Genomic DNA, 21,153 nt, shown 5'->3' with positions numbered 1-21,153 from the left:
CAAAGAAACATCTGCAGAATTATTGTTAATAAAGTCCTATTTTGCAACAGGTTGGTCTCTGCGATAAGGACCTCACTGGTTGCTATAAAGAGTGAGTTCTGGTAACTTTTCTGGTGGTCCAATGGTTGAGATTCTGAGCTTCCACTGCAAAGTGTCTGGTCAGGGATCTGGTCAGGGATCTAAAGTCTCACATGCCACTGGGTGTGGCCAAAATATACATAACAATTGTTTCAAAAAATCCATGATAAACAAGCAAGACCAAAATTTTTAAAAAAAGAAAAAAAAAGTACACTGTATGTTGCTGACTTTTGTGACTTCAGTTTCTAAAAATCTGACATAAAGTATATCCTCCAAAGACATTTATTGAATGGAGTTGACAGAAGGACCTAAACCAGAAAGAAATATGAATGAGAACAGGATTGCAAAAAATCCAACTTGCATTTGCCTTGTTCTCTGCATGACATTATTCTCAAGTCATTGCTTTTGGGGCTTGGATATTCAGCAATTCAGATTTGGACGCTTATAGGAAAGAAACTAGAGATGCTAAATCAGGGACTGAATAATCTTCCCAACACTATTCTGTTTAATCCAGAAGTAAACCAATTTATCTGTGAAATATCATCACAGAAAATCTGTCAGTAGAGCCTTTTTGTCGCATGCCGGTGAACTGAAATTTACAGTTGCTTTAGGTTTTGAAGAACAAGTCACGTGGCCCAGAAAGACAATCTGATTTACTGAAAAAATACAGTTTTAAAATTAAAAATACTTTATTTGAATACTAGCTTTCCTGCATACTGATTGTTTTGGTAAAGGGGAATTTACACAGTTTTTCAACTTTACTTTTTTTTTTAATATCTATAAAAATGTGAAATTAATAATATGTAGAGAGTATGGTACTTAAGCATGTTAAATAAGGTAGTACTCTTGAAGTTCTTTGCTGTGTCTTCAATGAATGGATTATAGGCAATTAAGTTTCAATAAGTGGAACTAGAAACATCCTAGAATCAGTTTTGGCCTGGAAAAAATAACAAAACTGTAAATGTCTTCTCAACAGGGTGATTAGATGCTGAATGTCATCAATGTGAAAAACAAAACCAAACATTTTAGGTTCAGGAAAATGTTTAGTCTGAACTCTCTGCTTAGTTTTAATATACAGTCAGTGCTGACAAAATCATTTAACTGCTATGAAAAACCTACCAGTCCTTGTTGGATAGGCAATTCATTAAATACACCTTCTCATAAAATCCTTAGAAGAATCCTATGAATTATTGTGTTCACAATTGTTTCAGCCCACTCTGATGTTTTAGAGAAACAAAAATGCATGTTTATTTTCTGTGACCATAGCAATCCCAATTTTGACAGTGGATGGATGGGGGAGGATTCATTCGCTGTGACTGCAGTAGAGATTTTGAGGGAGAGGTGGGAAGAGATATGGATGTAAGAGGAGCACAGAGTATTGATCTGGATAGATTGTAACCAGATTGTGAAGGCAAGAGAAGCCAGGTTCAGGAATGCGCACTTACTCTTTCAGAGAAGTCATAGCTATTGAGTGATTCTGAACTAGATGAAAACAGTATGGGAGTGATTTTCTTTTGAAGACTGAATCTGTTCATGGTTGTTTGATCAGATTAACTAGATATGCTTCCCAGCTCCCTGTTGAAATTGTAACATTAAGTTCAGGACTTTGTCTTCCCCTTAGAGTTTGGCACATTCTGCGATTCTCTTTTAAAAACAAACTAACCCAAGTCAGTGTCCAGAGCAAGGTGCCCTGGAGCTAGGCCACTAGCCTGACACTCACTAGCCATGTGGCCTTATTTAAGTTAGTTAAACTTCAACGCAAAAGTTTTTTCATCAGTAAGCTAGGATGTTGCTTCTTCCCTTTAAAGGGAAGGTAAAATTAGCTAACAGAAGTAGAGTGCCTGGCACAAGGTAAATGCTCAAAATAGTTAGCTGGAATGTGTATAACTATTATTGCAATCCTGAAATATTTCTAGTCAACCTGTCGTATTTTCACAAGACTTCCTCTTGCAAGGATTTATCATCCAAATATAAGTGTCCCTTAATATTAACTGGAGATTGGTTCCAGGACCCCACCCCTTGCACATTCCAAAGACTGCAGATGCTCAAATTTATTTCATGAAATGAAGAAGTACAGGATTATCCATATCCACAGGTTCCACATCTGCAGACTTAACCAATTGGAGAGCTATTCCCATGGATACAGAGGGTTGATTATAGTCCCTTGGATTTGAACTTTTATCTCTACTCCCTTGTTCTCATAGTTACTATTTTAAAAGGAGAAACATTCCCATATGCAGAATCTAGAAAAGTGGTGCAGATGAACCTATTTGCAGGGCAGGACTAGAGATGCCGATGTGGAGAATGAATGTGTTGACACAGGGAGGGAAGGGAAGGAAAGGGAAGGTTGGATAAATTGGGAGAACGGGGTTGTCATACATACATTGCGCATGTGTGCATGCTAAGTCACTTTGGTCGTGTCTGACTCTTTGTGACCCTATGGACTGTAGCCAGCCAGGCTCCTCTGTCCTCTGTCTCTGCCAGGATCCTCCAGGCAGAATACTGGAAAAGGTTTCCATGAGCTCCTCTAGGGGATCTTCCCAACCCAGGAATTGAGCCTGCGTCTCTTATGTCTCCTGCATTGGCGGGTGGGTTCTTTACCACTGGCCCCACCTGGGAAGCCCCGTATACACACTACCAAGTGTAAAACAGGCAACTGGTGAGAAGCTGCTGTGTAACACAGGGGGCCTGGCCTAGTGCTCTGTGATGACTTAGGAAGGTAGGATGAGAGGATGGAAGGAAGGTCCCAGAGGGAGGGGATGTAGGCATGCATATGTTTGATTTACTTCATTATGCAGCAGAAACCAACAACACTGCAAGGTAACTACACTCCAATTAAAAAGAGAGAGAAACTCCCAGGAAGATCACGATGACTAAGCTTTACACATTTCAAGTGTAACCTCAATATTTTTGTGGTGCTTTGCTTTCCTTTCTCTCAGCATCTCTCCCTTCTGTTACGGGCACACTTTTTATCAAATTACTATCGCCTCTGTCTCAGAGCTTCAAAAATCTGCTAATTTAGGAAACTAACTCAGCGCTAATACCCCTAAGACTTGTGACAAAGCACAGTAACTATAATCCAATCTTTAATTTCTAACCCTAAAGCCAAAAACTACAACTTGACTATTTCCCTGTATCAGAGGCACTGTACTTGCAACAGTCCTCTTTGCTATTGTCACCCTGCCATTCCGGATTCCCACAACCGGAAATCACATCAGGTCTGCAGGAATATTGTTTCTGTTGTGACATCTCAACTTCCACTTGCTCTGCTCTAACCTGAAAGCGGGACGGTAAGCAGACTCCTCTGGGTAACTGCCTTGCCAATTATGTGCTCTTTTCCAGAATTAGGGTTGCCAACTAAAGAATGCTGCTTGCCTCCCAGCTCTAGGAGGATGAAGTCGCTGGCCTCTGCACTTGCTGGCCTTCAATACCTCTTGAAAGGAGTTCAGGGCAGAGATCAGGAATGAGGCATTCTGTGCTCTGGGAAAAACTAGTAGAGTAGACCTTCAGCAAGTTAAATATATTCGGAAAAAGAAACTTGTGTGAACCCAGTTTCTTGCTCTTATTCTCAGAAAAGCACTGCAATCATTAACGATGTCTGCTCCTAGTGACTTTCTACCAAGATGTGTACTTGAGTGCATATATCCCTCCTTCATCAAAATAATATGTCCATTGACCTCTCCACCTGCCTCTTTGGAGAAGATCCTCAGAGGTTTCTGAGAGGCTGATTCCCAGACTATTGCTCTCAGTAAATCTCAGATAAAATCAAACCCACAAATCCCATATTGTGCATTGTTTTTTGGCCGATGACAGGGTCAACAAAAAAGCGAACTGGACCAGGGACTCATGGTCAACAGAACTGCATGGCTTTCCATGTGCACCTGGACGTACCAACATAAGCTTTCATTTGAATTATTTTGAATAAAAATAAAAAAGTGCTTAAAGTAGATAAGTGCCCCCGCCTTCAGGAGCATACTTTACGCTTTTCCTGAAGAGACTTGCTGTCCCCGGAAATATCCCTTACGCCTCTCTGTCTGAGCCTGTTGATGGACTCAGCCATCCGAGCCTGCTTGCCTCAGACCAAATGCTCTCCCACTGATTTAGAGTCCCTGGGTCTGCTTTTTATTTGTTTGTTTATTTAATCTCTCTGCTTATTAGATTTTTCTTTTAGCTTCGCCCTTTTGCTCTTATATCTGGGCTGCCAAGCAGTCCTGTTTACCCCACATACATCCCCACTGCATTTTAACTTGTGCTTCTAATAAATTATTTCATAAGGTGGGAAATTCAGCAACCATCTCCTGTGAGTTATAACAGACAGGGGAATAAGCTCTCTGTGTAAAGGCTTGAGAATTATTTTCCTTTATTTTTATTTATTTATTTTTTTGAGTAATAGCTGTTTCCTTCGTATACTCGTCTCTGTGATTCAATTCCCACTGCCTCCCACCTGGACAGCTGAGACCGCCTCCCAGCTGATCTCTCCGTCCCACTCTCTTCTCTGCAATTCTTTCCTAACAAGGCTGATGATTCAAACATGATCATGGTGCTTCCCTACACAAAATCCTCTGGAGGCTTTCCACTGATAAACAATAAAATTCAAGCTCTCTGCATGACATTTAAGGTCCTACATGCTCTGTCTCCTTTCTACCTTGCAGACTCATATCTGCCTCACTTGAAACTGATATGCACTAGGAGCACTGAAAACTGTTAGTTTTTCCTTAAAATATATGAAGACTTGCCTCATCTCTAAGACTTCAAGTGCAATATAATCTCTGTCTAGAATATTTCTCCTTTTCCCCCCACCGTCTTGACATCTAGGTGTTACTGAGAACACAGCCTGCGGTTTCCTGTCCGTGCATTTGTGATTCTGTGATTTAATTGCCATTTTACTCATTCTCCTCTTCTGGGCCTTGGGCTCCCTGAAGGCAGACCTGCTGTACCTGTACCAGGTCAGAGGGAAGCTCTGACCCGCACGGTAGGACCCCAGGGGTCCTTCAGGCTCACGTGTGCCTCCCCTTCCATCTGGGCTGAAAATCCTCAGTCCCACCAGGCTGCTGCGGACCTCCACACCTCTGCACAATATGCAGACACTTCCTTACGGGTATGGAGGTGTCACAGGTTCAGGTACCCAAGGGGCTTCAGGGATATTCTGTTCCCTTTGTTTCTGCCAAGCTTTCATATCTGTGCAAGGTGTTGTCGACTGTTGGTGAGCCCATCTCTCATAAACTAAATCCTCTTAAGAGGAGGAAATGTGTTTGATTTTACTTTTTTATTATCTGGGCTACAGAGTTGCCTGACTATAGGAGGCCCTATTATGAATGCTGCTTTTTGTGGATTTTTTTTCTCCTCTCCCACAAATGCTGTGTTATATGGACAAATGTGCATTGTAATGTCAGTGCTGCTCATGATGGGAAGCCAATGGTGATTTTTTATTTTACTTCCATTGATTTGGCCATATTCTTGATTGATGGTCCTCAAATAGGGCCACAGTTTGAAATACCTGGGGATTATTTAGAAAATAACTTTGACCACTGTTTCTCAGATGTTGATTTGCATAAGAATTAAACAGGAATCTGGATAAATTACAGATTCTGGTTCATCAGGTCTAAGGTGGGGCCTAAGATGCTGTTTATCAGGTGAGCTCCCAGGAGATGGGCATGTTGCTGACTCAGGATCACACTGCATAGTGAGCCCTGAACTCCTGAATCAGAATCTCTCAGAATCTGCCCCAGGCATTAGACACTTTTAGAAATTTTTCAAGTGACTCTGATAATCAACAATAGGCATATATATTAAAAGGTGACTGTGTGTTTTCCTCTTGTATCCATCATTTATTTACACTGCAACGTTATTGAACAACTGGCCGTTTACTATGGCAGCAGTCGTGGCTATATGAGAGAAGGAAGCAGGAATGTTCTTGAGCTCTTAAAGCTCAGTCTAAAGATATGAAAACATGTTAAACTCATTCTTACACAGTGAGATAAATGCCAAGAAAAGCACAATCAAGGCATCAGTTTGGCAATCAAAGGGGAAGATCTGATGGGGGGAAAGACTGAAGGTAGGAGGAGAAGGGGATGACAGAGGACAAGATGGTAGGATGGCATCATGGACAAGATGGTAGGATGGCATCACTGGCTCAATGGACATGAGTTTGAGCAAGCTCCAACAGATGGGGAAGGGCACGAGAACTGGCATTGCTACAGTCCATGGGGCTGAAGAGTCGGACATGATGGAGCGACTGGACAAAAACAAGAGGGGAAGATCTACCTGTAAGTTAAGACTTGACTGACATAATTGCATCAACTATGGAATTAGCAGAAGAGTTTGTTTCTTTTTTTTTTTTTCCCTTTTAGCAAAGTTTAGAGCAAACATAAAGAATACTGAGCAGCAGTGAGAAATGATGCTTCCAAACTGTGGTGCTGAAGATGCTTGAGAGTCCCACGGACAGCAGGAATTTCAGCCACATAAATCCTAAAGGAAACCAACCCTGAATGACTGATGCTAAAGTTGAAACTACAATACTTTGGCTACTTGATGTGAAGAGCCGACTCATTAGATAAGACTCTGATGCTGCAAAAGTTTGAGGGCATGCGGAGAAGGGGATGACAGAGGATGAAATAGTTGGATGGTATTATGACTCAATGGATGTGACTTTGAGCAAGCTCTAGGATGTAGTGAAGGACAGAGAAGCCTGGCGTGAAGGAGAGGGAAACTTGAAGTCCACAGGGTCTCAAAGAGTCAGACAAGATTTAGGAATTGAATAGCAATAAATAGCATCAGTTTAGTTCAGTCACTCAGTCGTGTCTGACTCTTGCTGACCCCATGGACTGCAGAAGGCCAGGCTTTCCTGTCCATTACCAACTCTCTGATCTTTGTCAAACTCATGTCCATAGAGTTGGTGATATCATCCAACCATCTCATCCTCTGTCGTCCCCTTCTCCTGCCATAAATCTTTCCCAGCATCACGGTTTTTCCAAGGAGTCAGTTCTTCACATCAGGTGGCCAAATTATAGGAGTTTTACCTTCAGCATCAGTACTTGCAATGAATATTCAGGACTGATTTCCTTTAGGATTGATGGGTTTGATCTCCTTGCAGTCCAAGAGGTTCTCAAAGAGTCTTCTCCAACACCACAGTGTAAAACATCAGTTCTTCGGTGCTTACCTTTCTTTATAGTTCATCTCTCACATCTATCATGACTACTGGAAAAATCATAGCTTTGAATAGACAGACATTTGTTGGCAAAACAATGTTTCTGCTTTTCAATATGCGGCCTAGGTTGGTCATAAACTTTTCTTCTAAGGAGCAAGCGTCTTCTAAATTCATGGCTTTAGTCACCATCTGCAGTGATTTTGGAGCCCCAAAAAATAAAGTCAGCCAGTGTTTCCCCATCTATTTGACATGAAGTGATGTGACTGAATGCCATGATCTTAGTTTTCTGAATGTTGAGTTTTAAGCCGACTTTTTCACTCTCCTTTTTCACTTTCATCAAGAGGCTCTTTAGTTCTTCCTTGCTTTCTGCCATAATGGTGGTGTCACGTGCATACATGAAATTACTGATATTTTCCCCAGTAATCTTGATTCCAGCTTGTACTTCATATAGCCCGCATTTTGCATGATGTATTTTGCATATAAGTTAAATAAGCAGGGTGACAACATATAGCCTTGACGTACTCCTTTCCTGATTTGGAACCAGTCTGTTGTTCCATGTCCATTCTAACTGTTGCTTTTTGATCTGCATACAGATTTCTCAGGTGGAATGTAAGGTGGTCTGGCTTTCCCATTTCTTTCAGAATTTTCAACAATTTGTTGTGATCCACACAGTCAAATACCTTGGCTTAATCAATAAAGCAGAAATAGATGTTTTTCTGAAACTCTCTTGCTTTTTCCATGATCCAATGGATGTTGACTATTTGATCTTTGGTTCCTCTGCTTTTTCTAAGTCCAGCTTGAACATCTAAAAGTTCGCAGTTGACATACTGTTGAAGCTTGGTTTGGAGAATTTTGAGCATTACTTTGCTAGTGTGTGACATAAGTACAATTGTGTGGTAGTTTGAACATTCTTTGCTGTTACCTTTCTTTGGGATTGGAATGAAAACTGACCTTTTCCAGTTCTGTGGCCACTGCTGAGTTTTCCAAATTTGCTGGCATACTGAGTAGCATTTTCAAAGCATCATCTTTTAGGATTTGAAATAGCTCAACTGGAATTCCATCACCTCCAATCTAGCTTGTTCATAGTGATGCTTCCTAAGGCTCATTTGACTTTGCATTACATAATGTCTGGTTCTAGGTGAGTGATCCCACCATCATGGTTATCTGTGTCATGAATGTCTTTTCTGTATAGGTGTTCTGTGTATTCTTGCCACCTCTTCTTAATATCTTCTGCTTCTGTTAAGTCCATACCAGTTCTGTCCTTTATTGTGTCCATCTTCCCATGAAATATTTCCTTGCTAACTCTAATTTTCTTGAAGTGATCTCTAGTCTTCCCCATTCTATTGTTTTCCTCTATTTCTTTGTGTTGATCGCTGAGGAAGGCTTTCTTATCTCTCCTTGCTATTTTTTGGAACTCTGCATTCAAATGGGTATATCTTTCCTTTCCTCCTTTGCCTTTAGCTTCTCTTCTTTTCTCCACTATTTGTAAGACCTCCTCAAACAACCATTTTGCCTTTCTGCATTTCTTTTTGTTGGAGATGGTCTTGATCACTGCCTCCTGTTCAATGTCATGAACCTCCATCCCTGGTTCTTCAGGCACTCTATCAGATCTAGTCCCTTGAATCTGTTTATCACTTCCACTGTATATTTGAATGGGATTTGATTTAGGTCCTAACTGAATGGTCTAGTGGTTTTCCATGTTTTCTTCAATTTCAGTCTGAATTTTGCAATAAGGAGTTCACAATCTGAGACACAGTCAGCTCCCGGTCTTGTTTTTGCTGACTGTCTAGAGCTTCTCCATCTTTGGCTGCAAAGAATATAATCAATCTGATTTCAATATTGACCATCTGGTGATATCCATGTATAGTGTCTTCTCTTGTGTTTGTTGGAAGAGGCTGTTTGTTATGACCAGTGCATTCTCTTCAGAAAGCTGTGTTAGCCTTTGTCCTGCTTCATTCTGTATTCCAAGGTCAAATTTGTGTGGTACTTCCTACTTTGCATTCCATTCCCCTATAATGAAAAGGGCATCTTTTTTTTTTTTTTTTTTTTTTTGGTGTTAATTCTAGAAAGTCTTGTAGATATTCATAGAACCATTCAACTTTAGCTTCTTCAGCATTTTTGGTTGGTTCATAGAATTGGATTACTGTGATATTGAATGGTTTGCTTGGAAATGAGCAGAGATCATTCTGTCGTTTTTGAGATTGCACCCAAGAACTGTATTTCAGACTCTTTTGTTGACTGCAAGGGCTACTCCATTTCTTCTAAGGGCATCTTGCCCACAGTGGTATATATAATGGTAATCTGAAATAATTTTGCCTGTTCCAGTCCATTTTAGTTCACGGATTCCTAAAATGTCGATGTTCACTCTTGCCATCTCCTGTTTGACTGATTCCAATTTGCCTTGATTCATGGACCTAACATTCCAGGTTCCTTTACAATATTGCTCTTTACAGCATCAGACTTTACTTCCATCACCAGTCACATCCACACCTGGGTGTTGTCTTCTCTTTGGCTCTGTCTCTTCACTCTTTCTGGAGTAATTTCTCCACTCTTCTCCCATAGCATACTGGGTGCCTACTGGCCTGGGGAGTTCATCTTTCAGTGTCCTGTGTTTTTGCCTTTTCATATTGTTCATGGGGTTCTTAAGGCAAGAATACTGAAGTGGTTTTCCATTCCCTTCTCCAGTGGACCACGTTTTGTCAGTCCTGTCTACCATGACCAATTCATCTTGGGTGGCCTTACATGGCATGGCTCATACTTTCATTGAGTTAGACAAGTCTACGGTCCATGTTATTAGTATGGTGAGTTTTCAGTGATTGCGGTTTTCATTCTATCTGCCCTCTAATGGGTAAGGATAAAAGGCTTATGGAAGATTCCTGATGGGAGAGACTGACTGAGGGGGAAACTGGGTCTTATTCTGATGGGCAGGGCCATTCTCAGTAAAATTGTAGTCTAATTTTTTATTGATAGGCAGGGCTGTGTTCCCTCCCTGTTGTTTGACCTGAGTCTAAACTGTGGTGGAGTTACTGAAGAGAAAGGTGACCTCCTTCCAAAGGCCCCATGCAGGACTGCTGCACTCAGCGCCTCCGACCCTGCAACAGGCCACCGCTGACCCACGCCGCCGCTGGAGGCGGTCATTGCCCGATTTCTTTGCCCTTGCTGTTTTCTCTTCTTAAAATTGACCATAATTGCTTATTTTCAATCCAGTGATGATACAAATCCAGATTCTCTGAATAGGAATGAGCAGAAAAAGCCACTCAGAGCAAGATGCCCAGGGGCTGGATGTCTCATTCTCAATTCCTCTGTTCTTCCTGGCACTTGGCAAAGTGATCTGCTGCTGATAACTGGTGAGATGCCACGGGACTGGCCATGTGAAATCTTGCCAAGAGCTGCAGCTTCTAGCACCGGACTGCACCTCTGCAGCTGTGTGCACCAGTCTGGAGCTTCAGACTTAGCAGAAAAGAATAAATAGCACATGCAGATCCTATCCCCAAATTTCTAAATTATACCTCCTCCCTGCTTCTATCCCCTCTGGTAACCATACGTTTGTTTTCTATGTCTGTGTATTTCTTTCTGTTTTGTATAGGTCAATTTTTTTAGATTCCACATATAAGGGATATCATATGATGTTTGTCCTCTCCACTCAGCCTGATACTCTCTAGGTCCATCCATGTTGCTAAAAAAATGTCACTATACGCACTGCTATATATACAATAGATACACAGCAAGGACCTACTGCTATAGGACAGAAGTGAAGGGATGTCAGCCATGTCCGACTCTTTGTGACCCCATGGACTGTAGCCCACCAGGCTCCTCCTTCCACAGGATTTTTCAGGCAAGAGTACTGGAGTGGGTTGCCATTTCCTTCTCCAGGGCATTTTCCTGACCCAGGGATTGAACCCGGGTTTCCCGCATTGTAGGCAGATGCTTTACCATCTGAGACACCAGAAAAGTCCTCTGTATCGGACAGAAAACTATGCTCAATATTTTGTAATAATTTATATGGGATAATAATCTAAAAAAATACATATGTATAAAACTGAATCACTTTGCTGTACAATGAAATTAACACAGCATTGTATATCAGTTATACTTCAAAAAAATCATTTAAAAAGCAAGAGCATATGCAAGTCTTCTGAGTCAGGAAAGAGCCTGACAAATTTGGGGATCTTTCCAAAGATCCTGGTGGCTAGAAGAGGAAGTACAAATGGGAGAGTGTGTGTGATGAGGCGAGCAGGGGAAAGATAAGCACACACAAGTTCCGAGTCTACGCCGGCAGCACTGAGTGGAAGCTTCTCTAATTGACCTCTGGGACGGGGGTGCTTCGTGGCTGGCGCACTCTGTCTTGAACCCTTTGAGATATTGCCAAGCTTAGAAAATCAGTGGTAATTCTTGGAATCCAGGGTGTCTAGAAATGCTATTTATTCATTAAATGGATGATACGGACTACAGATGCTTTGACATTTCAATGGCTTTATCTTTTGTTTTCCATTTATCTAAATCAGCAGTTGAGAAATTCTTCAATTTGTTAACTGGGGCTACTGTATTAAGAGTTAATGCCTCCTATCAATTTCAGTATAGGAGTAAAACATGGAATGGAATTTTCCTTGAGTAGGCATTTTCAAAGTACTTCACATGTACCTGAATCTCCATTATATGTCATATGTCAAATTCTAAATCCTTTGACATATGATCAAAACAGTTAAACAAACTAGCATAGATGCATCTTCTACTATCTCCTGTATACCAAATTCTATAGCTTGGACAATTACTAGGTGTTTATTCATTCCATTATGCCTCTTCTTTCTAGCATTTTCAGTATCTTCTCTCTCTCTCTCTATTTTATTTTATTTTTTTATTGTAAGCTCAGGACACACTAGTCTTGATTCAATGGTAAAAGTTATAATTTGTATTTCATTGGTTATTTTATCAACCGATACAATTTGCAACTTGCCTCTTATAAAGGCATCCAGAATTCTCAAATGTTTATTCTGAAAATAATTTTCTGAATAGTCCAATATCTTCAATACAAATATCTTTAACTGACATTACAACAAAAGCATCTCAATGTTCATAGAAGTAGTTAGTCAAGCCGGTTTCACATCAGTGTCAATAAAACTATAGCTTTATTCATGTGTTTTCTCTATTTCATCAATATTTTACTTCTTAGTAAGCATTGTACATTTTACATTGTTACTCAACATATCATAGATTTTAACACTGCAAATATTACACTAAATGCTTTAAGACTATCAAAATTAAATAGGATATTAGGTAAAGCAGCTGAACGTTTGCACATAGTAAGGTCTTAATAAATAGTTGCTATTTTAATTAATATCATTATTTCCTCAAATACAATTATGCAAGAATGTTCTCAAGAGACTCTTGTTAACTGTTTCATGAAATATGTAGGGAAGTTTAGCCCCAAATTGAATGGATTCAAATATTGGAGAAAACAGTCTTAAATAAAATAGATACCATACTCAAAACAATTGTTCACCATTAACACTTGAAGATCTAATAAGAAGGAAGCAGAAATGAAAGTAAAAGAGAAACTCGTGGATAGGCATTTTTCCTGTGGATTTCCTCATTATTTCCTGCTATCATTGAATTGGTGAAATTTTGTTCTATTTTTATAGATGTTAAAACTGAGACTCAGATATAATAGGTGAGTGATATAGTGAGAAACTGAACTAAAACTCAAACAGAAAGTTCTTATGTCCAAATTGAAAATCATGAGAGCCTCTAAGCCAGAGCCCACATTTAGATTGGCAGGGTGACAGTGAGATGAATCTGCGCAAACACTTGCTCAGATCTAGAACAAGAGTAGACGTTTTCAAGATTGACATTTTCTGTCAATCTTCTCCACCTCGGCCCAAATTTCCACGAGCCAACACACAGGGCACTGCTAACTGGTGTTCAGGGAAGGGTTTGTTGAGTCTCCAGCAGCAGCAGATGGACAGTCATTGGGGACAAGTGATCAGTATTGGTAATCCGTTTATAATATAGATTTCTGATTGGAGTCAATGGCAATCACAGTTTCAACTAAACAAAGATCACTCACATTGAACAATGAAACACACTCACCCTGGAAACAAAACAAAACACTTCAGGACTACAGATCGTTAAAGCTGAATGATTAAAATACTAGCCGAACATCACATGTAAAGCCTCTCGGCTCCTGATTACCATTTGTATGCGTCACTCCGCACCATGTAGAGCCCTGTGGGCTTTCAGTGGGCACATAGCCATGTTTTCTCACAATGAAACTAGCATTTTAGTAGGTGACTGTGCATGATGTATATAAATTTTCAGACTTTTTATGAAAGAAACCCTTATTAATCATAATTAGGGAATTTATATTCTACTTTTGGAGATAGGGACACCATTCTACATTTTATTTTTATTCTACAGGTGAATTTTTTTTTTTTTTTACAGTAGGTCTTTGTTGGTTATCTATTGTACATATAGTAGTGTGTACATGGCATTCCCAAACTCCCAATCTATCTCTCCCCTTGCCTTTGCCCCAGTAATCATAAATTCATTCTCTATGTCTGTTTCTGTTTGGTAAATAAGTTCATTGGTATCATTTTTTTTAGATCCACATATAGGTGATATCATATAATATGTGTCTTTCTCTGTCTTACTCCACTTAGTATGAAATACATAATCTCCAAATTCATCCACATTGCTCCAAGTAACATTATCTCATTCTTTTAAATGGCTGAGTAATATTCCACTGAATATAGGTACTATATCATCTTTATCCATTTCTCCCTTGATGGACACTTAAGTTATTTCCATGTCCTGGCTATTGTAAACAGTCCTGCAAAGAACAGTGGGGTTCATGCATCCTTTTAATTCATGTTTTTCTCTGGATATATGTTCAGGAGTGAGATTGCTGGATCATATGATAACTCTCTATTTGACTTAAATGTTTTGATATTCAAATCCTTTATTCTTGGTACAATTATGCTGAGTTTGGATACTATCTATCAGTGTATTCCAGGAACAGTGTTTCCAGGAATCAGTGTATTCCAGTTTGAATCTGTCCTGGAGGTGTTTAGTCTGAATAATTTTAGACTATTTCAAATCAGAATGGAAAGACACAAAGACAGTCAAAGTAAATGAAGTTATCAAAGTTGCAAATCCAAGAGGGACTGAGCTGAAGTTAGATTGAGCATATAAAGGTAGAACAAATAATTAGAACTATAGTCACAGGAAGCAGACAAATTATCACTGAATCTTTTTGACTGCACATCTTAGAAAGACAAATGCAAGCATCTCCAACAAATACATACTACTGTCAAGTAAGTTATATTATCTGTATTATAAAACATATAAATCAGAATGGTTTAAATTTGAGCTAAATATTAAATTAGCAACACATATTTTAAAATTTTGCCAGTCATCTTTACTTTCTATCATCATTTGCTAATTGTTTCAGGCACAAAATATACCCAAAGCACACTTTGTTCTTCATAACAGTGAATGCAAACTTGTGTTTCAAACATTCTTCTAGATAATTTTGTCACTTGATCATCAAGTAGCACTTAATGGGATTACGTCAGGAAATGGAGAGCATATTCTTCTGGACACTAGAGAGACGGCAGCCCTGCCGATATCACAATTCCGGACATCTGACCTCATGAACTGTGAGAGAATAATAGTCCATGTGTGAAGCCAAATTTGAGGCATTTTGTTATGGCATCCACAGGAAACTAATACTGGGGTCAAGTGTAAAGTGAAAGTCCACTGTTTAGAAACCAGAACAAGTAAATGTGGGAAGTAGTGAGCCTGACTGCGTGACTTTCAGTGAGCAGTGGGACTAGAGTCTATGGAAGTCTGACAAAAAGGAGCTGGTTCCTGAAAAGTTCAAGGATAAGCTTTCACATCCTGGGATGAAGTAGATACAAAGGCACCTTGTGTATACTGAAAATCTTACCAGAGATAATTCACATTCTTATCATTTTATTTCCTTCTCACAAAAGGTGTCTGAGGTTTAATATACACTTCCCTTCTTACAAGAGGGAAATTGAGGCTCACATATAACAAATAACGACTATGATCACAGAGACTGTGAATTGCAGGGTCAATCCCGTCCTAGGTCTTCTGATCCCAGGTCATATTTATACGGCATGGCTCACTAGCCCTTGGTTTCTTCTCCTCTAGAGCAGTAACGTGAATTGCATGTTTTTGCAGGCGCATTGCAGATTCATTCTGTTACTGACTTGGGTTCTTGACCTTCCTTAATCAAAAGAAATTGGTAAGAGGCCAGGCAGGAAATTCAGGCAGGGTTTTATTGGGGTTCCTGCTGCAGCAGGAGGGAGCGAAAGGTAAAAATTTACCTTGTTCACTTGGCATCAGGAGTGGACAGACAGTTCCTTACATGGGGTGAGCCCAGGGGCAGATGCAGGGGTGAGGCTGGAGGGATAGCTTAAGTGCTTTGCGCCCTTAGGTGGTGTTGAGTGCAGGATGCGTGCACAGTACACTGTTTTTTCCCATATTTTCAAAATTGGCAGTTGAGCTTTTAGTCCTTTCATATTCTGTTGTCCATAATTTGCTGCAACTGTTCATGCATGCAGTCATATTTAGCTCCTTATAGCTTTTTTTTCCCTGTCATTTTGTTGCTCAAGGAGATATTTATCCAGATGCAAGCACTCCAACAAGGATCCCAGGTCGCAGGCACCAGTCTGTCTTAATTTTATAGAGTGTACAGGTTTGGTAAATGGGAAGATGTTCTTTCACCCTGAGCGGCAGTTTCCCCTGTGTACACAGAAACAGAGGGTGATTGGCATTAGTTCTTGTAATTCCCTACACTGAAACGAATCAGCCATGTGCCACTACTTCTGTCCCCATAGAAGAAAATGTCACGCAATCTCTAAAAAACTAAACAAAGATCTTTCAAAATTGCATTGTAATATATAATGTTTAAAACTGACCCTTAACATTCCCAGAAGTTAAACATCCTTCTTCAAATCCTAAAGATTTCACATACTATTTTCACCTTTGATATACTTTTCAGGGATGTATTTATGTGATCCCATTAACTAGTGTCAGGCTGGATTGTGAAATGGTGGACTGGGCTTGAAGAATCAAAAGCTGGAATCAAGATTGCTGGGAGAAATATCAACAGCCTCAGATATGCGGATGGTAACACTCTAAGGGCAGAAAATGAAGAGAAACTAAAGAGCCTTTTGATCAGGGTGAAAGATGAGGGTGAAAATGCTGGCTTAAAACTCAACATTCAAAAAATGAAGATCATGGCTTCTGGTCCTATCACTTCATGGCATATAGATGGGGAAACAATGGAAACAGTGACAGACTTTATTTAGGGGGCTCCAAAATCACTGTGGACAGTGACTGGAGCCATGAAATTACAAGATGCTTCCTCCTTGGACAAATATAGACTTTTATTACAAAGCAGAGACATTGCTTTGCCTACAAAGGTCTATATATTCAAAGCTATGGCTTTTCCAGTAGTCATGTATGGATATCAGAGTTGGACTATAAAGAGGGCTGACAACTGAAGAACTGATGTTGGGATAGAGTCAAAAAATATCCATCAGAAACCCAGGAAGTGCCACAGCTTTTATCAAATTTCAGAAATCAACAAGATGTGCAAGTTACATCAGACACGTTGGGAAGTCACCCAGTGGGAGGACTAGATTTGTGCGCAGGGGGCAGAAGAGGCCTATGGAGCCTCTTGAGAGTGAACATACAGGAAAACTGTGATTCAGTGCAATGGGACCTCAGCATCAGGTTGTGTGGGCTGGCCATGAGGAGCTTGGTGCAAGGTCATTCTGGCCCATAAAAAGGTAGAAGACCCAGCAAAGATTCAAGAAGTTTCTGATAAAGTGGTAACTACTCAGCCTTTTTGTGTGGAGTTCAAGATTAAGACTTTGAACCTGAAAAAACAACAAACAGACCTTCTAGGAACAACCGAGAGCCTCTGTCAGAGCTGATCCAAAGAACTTGTAGAAAGATGAGCACTAAAATACCTTTCTTGGGGTTTGGTTACATTGAAAAGGACCAAAAAGCAAAATGCAAAGATGAGGTTAAAAGAAGAAGCAAGCCCAGTGGGCAGCAAGGAAGACAGCAGTCAAGTTCCAAGCTGCTGGGCCTCGTTCCCTCCCTTTGTGCCTTGCAGAAGCTGGGCAGAGCTCTGCACCCAAGCAGGACGACTCCTGGTAGTTAGAGAGTGGGACTCCAGGGCAGGGAAAAAGGATGGATGCTATAGAGGCGATCACAAGTTAGAGAGCAGAGAGCTGAGTCCAACAGGCAGCATCGGGGCAAGGCATGCTACCGTTCAGGGCAGCACTGAACAGGCTGTAGAGGGCTGGGCCCTCAGCGGGGCACATTCAGTGGTAGGCATGAGTTATCTAACACCTGAACGTAAGAATAAAGAACTGCTTCACAGAGCATTCACTTGTACCAGGACTAGAGGGTGCAAACACGGAGGCAGATTTCAAGGCACAGACAATAATTTCCCCGGATTTTACTTTCACAGGCCTTCAGACTGATTTGCCACTCCATCCAAATCAGTGGAACAGAGCATCATCTCCTGTCTCTCCCTGCGTTTCTTCTTTATTCTTAGCCCATTAACCGAGGGAGGAGTGTTTGAATGCTTCCTTTAACCAATGACTCAGGAATGTGTCTTTGTACCATCACCATCTCCTGTTTTTAATAAGGCCATTGATTTGGACCAAAAGATTCAACAGAGTCGGTCTCCATGGATTCCTTTCAACTTAAACTTTATATTTTTTAAAAGCTTAATTGTGATCTTTTGAAGTGCTCAATTAAAGATTTAAAGAAATAATGAATATTTTGAGATGTCTGTCTGACCTAGATTTCTTTGCAAATGAGAGAACCAGGCTTTTCTTCTTAACCACAGGGAGTAACTGCAATGCTGCCTTTGCTTTTATTCCCTGCTCTTCCTCCTCTCCAGGGACTTCCATATTCCTTCTTCCTCATCCTCTGCTCTCTCACTGCCCAGCTCTGAAGCCTGCTCTGACCACCCTCTGACGCCTTGCTTTCTTCTTCACTTGTTCAGTAAGAGCACTGATCCTTTGTAGTAAAAGCAAATAAAAAATGAAATTCTGTAGTCCATAGGTGCTCCAGGTCCTGCAGAGAGAAGGTGCATGTGGTTGACACTGAGCTGACTTGGGAGCCCTTTCAGAGAGAGTTGAAGTCGTCATCATCTTTGAAGTGGTCCACCTTAAGTGTTACCCTTCCAATGCAAAATCTCCATCCAGAGAGACTGTAGGGACTAAAATACACGCCTGTGTGAAATCTTAATGATAGCCACGTCTCCGCACAGGGGGGGGTTCACTGCGCCAAAACTGTTTTGGTGCCCTTTCTTTGCCCACAGACAACTCATGGGTGATTCATCACAGCCTCTATTCCCTATTCCCTGCCACAAAGCAAGTCCCTTAAGATCAGGGACTCTGCCATTCATGCATTCATTCAATTTTACACTCAACAAACACTCACAAAGTGTTCTCAATGCCTGATATTCTATCAGTTGCTGGGGATGTAGTTATCGCTAAACCATAGGCAGTTCTTGGCTATTGGAACCTGTACAGTCTTCTTGGGAGGACAGACATTTAATCAATGATCATATGAATAAATATTTAACTATGGAACTGTGAGAACATAGGGCTATGTGTATAATCTGATGTATTTAGAGAGATTAAGATTTTCCAGTATAGTAGCAACTTATCTGAGGTCTAAAGTTTAAGTAGAAATTACCTTGGTAAAAAGAGACAGAGAAGATAACGGCATTGGGGGACCAAGTAGGCGGCCTGTGGTGACATGGCTCATGCTCTTCAAATCTGCTCATCAACACAGCTCGTCCTGTGCAAAAGTGTTGCCTGCAATGAACAATATTTGGCATTTCTGGTCTTCATACACTAAAGGCCCAAATCCAAAGCTCAAACCCACCATGATAGCCAAATGCTCCTCCACATTCAGAATCCTCTTCAAGGCAGTTCAGCATCTCCGACTAAAGCAGCCCCATAGAAATTTAAAAAGCCTCCTGTGTTTAAATGCAATGGACAGGTCAGTGGAGTAGACATTGGTATCAAGTGAGCTTGAAAAAGATGGTAATGCCATAGCTTTCAACCTCTGGGGGAAAGAGGGAAAAACATTCCCTAGATATTGATTTCCAGAGTGAATTCTCACAAATCAATGCGCTGAGTGGTCATTCATCTATTGAATATTTAGTCTCACCCCATCTTTATGGTTGTCCTTCATTGTGTCTTTACGTCTGTGGGTTTTCTCACAGAACAGTTCTGTAGAACTGTGGAACAATTATTTTGGGGCTATAAACAACAGTTTACAAAAAAGTAGGGACAAGGATGGCAGAGGAATCCATCTCTCTCCACAGATACATCAGGAATACACCTTCAGACAGAGTGCATGCAGAACACCAGTTCAGAGCAGACAGGAGGACCTGACCGAAGGAAAAGAGTGTAGAGAACCATGCAAAACTCGGAAGGACGAAGGAACTGGGGGGGGGGGGGGCGGGATGGGAATGTTCATAGGACTGGACCTGCCTTCAGTGGGTGGGGGGACTGAAGCAGGGATCCAATCCCAACATGCGGGCAACTGTCTGATTTGGAGGAGAAACATTTAAGGCTGAGAGTGAAGCAGCTGATCTGCGGCAGCCTAAGTGGAATGAGAATCAGACAGTCCTTGCCGCAGCCATACACACTGCAGACAGGGACGCAGGTTCCCTAGAAGGCATAGTAGCTAGGAGCTGGAGTTTAGGGATTGTGGAGCAATCCCAGGATGAGGGCTGCTGCTGACTGCCAAGAGACAGATCAAGGGGATGTGAGGGAGGAGGCTGTGGTGGGAAATGCCTGTGAAGGAAAGCCAGGCAGTCCTGGAAGCAAGAGGGTGGAGCCATCTCCATAGCCTTTCCCTCCCCACACGCCAGCACTGGCAGCTGAACAATAGAGAGGCTGGCCCATCGAATGTCTGATGCACTGAATACAGAGTAGGACCCCACCCAGGGTGCCCCTTTAGGTGACCGATGCCCTGATCCACAGAGAAGGACCTGGGAGCCCTCTGTGTGCCTCAACAGGTGCAGCTACAGACAAAGGCTGGCCGAAGAGGCCTTCTGACTGCCAGCTACTAGAGGTCAAAGAAAGACACTGACAGGTCCGTAACCGCCGGGTGGAGGCAGTCCGTGTCCTGGCACATGGCACTGCCGGGGTCACCACAAGCCAAGCAGCTGCGCCACCTTCAGACTCAACTCTTACTGGGGCCGAGCTGTCACAGCCAAAAAAAAAAAAATTATATATATATATATATATATATATATATCGTGTCTATGCGTTCGGGGTTGCTTCGGTCGTGTCCAGCTCTTTGCGGCCCTGTAGACTATGTCCTTCTCTGCCGGGGGGTCTTCAGGCAGCAATACTGGAACATATTGGCCAGTACTGTTCGCCGTAGCCTTCTAGAGCATTCCCTGCTGTGCTAACCGCCGACTCCCCTGAGTACCTGGAGCGGCCAGAAACCCTGTGACCCAAGCAGCTGCACCGCCTCCACACCCGGCCCTCGCAGGGCAAACCCCAGTCCTCCAGGGCAGCCTCAGGAGCAACCCCAGTGGACGACCCGCATGCAGAGGTGGAAATAAAACCGCAGTTAAAACCCGCAGTGGCTAAGGAAGAAGACCCAAAACCTTCCCAGCAGCCGTGCAAGCTGCAGGTTAAATCCCATGATCAACTAGGCAGATGGTGTCTATGGGATCTATTAAAGGCCACTGAGAGCGCCCACAAAAGAAAGCGCACTCGTTCTGATAGCCGTGGGCGGTGGAGGCGAGGACACACAGGAGTGGGGCCCGATGAGACCCTGAGCTGCGCCCACAGCAGGTCCAGGGACCAGCACGGGCTTGGAGAGCATCCCAGGGAGGCGAGCTGGAC

The sequence above is a fragment of the Muntiacus reevesi genome, chromosome 3 (genome assembly GCF_963930625.1).
Source record: "Muntiacus reevesi chromosome 3, mMunRee1.1, whole genome shotgun sequence".
In the NCBI taxonomy this organism is placed as follows: Eukaryota; Metazoa; Chordata; class Mammalia; order Artiodactyla; family Cervidae; genus Muntiacus; species Muntiacus reevesi.
The sequence above is the reverse complement of the archived record's forward strand: the minus strand, read 5'-3'. Positions refer to the sequence as shown.